At 36.7% G+C, this 3,147-nt stretch overlaps 2 non-coding genes across 2 annotated transcripts; one reads left to right on the forward strand and one right to left on the reverse strand.

Annotated features, from left to right (window-relative positions):
* Positions 1 to 436: 436 nt before the first annotated feature.
* On the reverse strand, positions 437 to 508 carry TRNAS-GGA (transfer RNA serine (anticodon GGA)). The gene has a single exon. It is a non-coding gene; the product is annotated as a tRNA-Ser (tRNA).
* A 45-nt stretch (positions 509 to 553) lies between these two features.
* On the forward strand, positions 554 to 625 carry TRNAS-GGA (transfer RNA serine (anticodon GGA)). Its single transcript has one exon. It is a non-coding gene; the product is annotated as a tRNA-Ser (tRNA).
* The last annotated feature ends 2,522 nt before the right edge of the window (positions 626 to 3,147 follow it).

A 3,147-nucleotide genomic window follows, 5' to 3' on the forward strand; every position in this document is an offset into this window, starting at 1 on the left:
TTTCATTGTGGGCCTCAATTGACAAACATAAGTGTTCATTCAAGCTACATTCTATTCGTACTTTTCCGAACTGTTTTAACTGGATTTGAGCTTGTATATGACTTTGAGAAAGTGTATGTCTTTTTTGAGCTTTATGAAAATTAGTCAAGTCATCGAAACCTGCTTTAGACCAAACGTTTTTCTCATTGGAAAACAATCGACAGGGCCAGAAAAACAATTTTTGTAATTCACTACAACCACATAACCACTTTGTTGAATCGTACATTTTCATACTAAAGTGGCGCGTAAATATTTTACGTCCTTTTTGTTGAATTTCTAGCTTAAGATTACCCACTTTATCTTATTTATTTTGATGTACCGAAGTACATATGATATTTCCATGCAGATATTCTGCTTTCTCAGATGATGAGAGAGAGATGGAACGGAGAAAAATTCTCTCCGGCGCCGGGATTTGAACCCGGGTTTTCAGCTCTCCGTGCTGATGCTTTAACCACTAAGCCACGCCGGATACAATCCCGACACCGTTGAACGATTCAACGGTGTCGGGATTGTATCCGGCGTGGCTTAGTGGTTAAAGCATCAGCACGGAGAGCTGAAAACCCGGGTTCAAATCCCGGCGCCGGAGAGAATTTTTCTCCGTTCCATCTCTCTCTCACCACTTTATCTTGGTAACATAATGAACTGAAACTCATCTGCTCAATAAGATGGTCAACTGAACAGCAGGGATTGGAAGGCGAAGTGAGAGGGGGAAGTGAGTTATTGTAAAGGTGCGTCCAGACTTGCAACAGAACATCGTAGCGCAACCGCGCTGCGATCCTATCTGGACAGCAAACGATACTTCACAACATCGGCGCGTAGCGTGAGCCCGCAACCTGAGCGTTATGGACCTAGAGGCGCTGAGTTGCACCATTTGTCGTGTATTCCAAGGAAAAATCAAAGGATCCAGGGGCCCGTTTCACAATCCTACAAATTACAAATTAACAATTTACAAATAACAAGTAAAAGATCACAAATGCTTGCAAATTGTGTTTCACAATGCTATTTTATTAGTTTGTAAAGTCTGACGAACTTTACAAAATCAGCTAAAGAAATTTACAAATACGCATTATGGTTACACAATATCGCCAACGACAGTTTACAAAAATCCCTAAGGAGTAGAGCTAAAGTCGCTGTATTTTTACTACTATCGATACATATGTTTATATTTTGTACTAAAATAGATTATTCTAAGCTTGCTGATTCATATTTCACCAACAGAAAATATAAAGTAGTGTTTTAAAATAATTAAAAGTATTTAGATTTTTATATATTGGCGACAATGGAGTTTCATGTGATGTGATTGGTCGAGTATACCAATATGTCTATTGCTTAAATGACCAAAGTTAGCACAAAATTCAGTCAAATAAGTAAATAACAGATTTGGTCTACGTACAAATATGCAATTGATCAAATAAGTACGATGTCTAAACACAAAATCAGGTTAATTTTTTGTGTTGATCCATCAGTATTTATTAATGTTTCATCCCTAACCTCATAAACATTAATGATCCCATTAGCAGCATAAAAATTCTGTGCTATAGTAAATAACATTTTGGTGATCAAAAACGTGCCCCGAATTTAACTCTTTTAACAACATCAACTACCCTGTGCGCACTTTTGCACACTGATATCTTAGAAATTCCGTACTTATCTGCTAACCCACGGAACTGACTGCATCCAATGCAAAACAATACAGTTATCGCTTTGAGGTTAGGGAATCACTTTTCTCTTTTGAATGTTGCATATATGATGTCCCATATCTTGTAGGAGAGATTCCAGCGAAATGAGACTCGAAACGACTTCAGAATACCGCATAAGTAGTGTCGCTAATGCATTATTGAATTATTTATTTTTGATGCAGGGAACTTCTTTATTAAGTGCGAGTATTTATTTAATACAGCCTTCGTATATAAATACTTACGCGGTATTCTGAAGTATAGCGCGGGACTCATTCGAAACCTTTCATTAAATTTATACAATGATACGAACGTGTTATTAATTCTTGCCCGGAGAATTTTACGTTTGATTAGGCCTAAATTCAATATCTTCGTCTGAGTCATTAGAACTCCTTAATAACATCAAAACTGCTTTAGTTCAATTCTTAATATTATCCGGAAACTCAAAAATTAATTTAATAACTATTTATTTATTGTATTTATTAATAATTTGTTGCAATATCGAACTTTACACATCTTAGAGGTATTGCAGAAAATGTGCTAATTTTACAAGTAAAATTTACATGTTTGTAAAATTACTCTTCACTGTGAAACAGAATACTTGTAAAGTGAGCAAAATTTAATTTGTAAAGATTTGATTTTCCTTTGTAAAGTTCAACATTACAAACAAAGATTGTAAAACAGAAGTTTACTATTTACAAGCAAAGTTTACAATTTTCAAAGATTGTAAACATTGTGAAACAGGCCCCAGAGCGTTGAAGTTGCAGTAAGTGTGGACGTGCATGGAAGCTGGACGTGTAACACCCATTCGTGCCGCATGTGTAGCTACAGTGCTAGTGCACTGGCCTTCCATGAAGACGGTCTGGGTTCGGTCTGCGTGGAATGTATGATGGTAAAATAGACGTTGCATAAGGGTTTTCTCGGGGTACTCTGTTTCTCTCTTTCATTCCATCACTTCACTTCTCCTTCATTTCATCTCTCGGAACAACTGAATAAGGCGGACCGCACAGCAGCGCCGACTATGCTCGCCACTAGTGACCTGGCCGTACCGAAATAAGACAATCGAAATTTCGCTAGTAAATTCGCAACTATATTCTTTAAGCATTATTTCAAATGCAAGATTTACGGAGTATAACGGCGGTCTTTTGAATGCACTAGAAGAAAATACAGATTTAGTATGATATTATATCAGATTATTACACCGAAATGAAGGAAAAATATGATGTGATTTAGGAAATATCACTGAAATCGACGAAATCAAATTTCGTGGCAATCGTCGTCAAGCGCTAGCTAGGGTACGTAATTATAACCGCATTGGCGTTGTATTTTTGGTTCACAGAAAAGAGCTCGTCTTTACGAAAGAAACGTTCAGCTGCCATGAAATTAATTATTGCTTTCATAACATTGCTTATCAATTTTACGAAAAAATTAT

This window comes from Periplaneta americana, chromosome 4, assembly GCF_040183065.1.
Source record: "Periplaneta americana isolate PAMFEO1 chromosome 4, P.americana_PAMFEO1_priV1, whole genome shotgun sequence".
Classification (NCBI taxonomy): Eukaryota; Metazoa; Arthropoda; class Insecta; order Blattodea; family Blattidae; genus Periplaneta; species Periplaneta americana.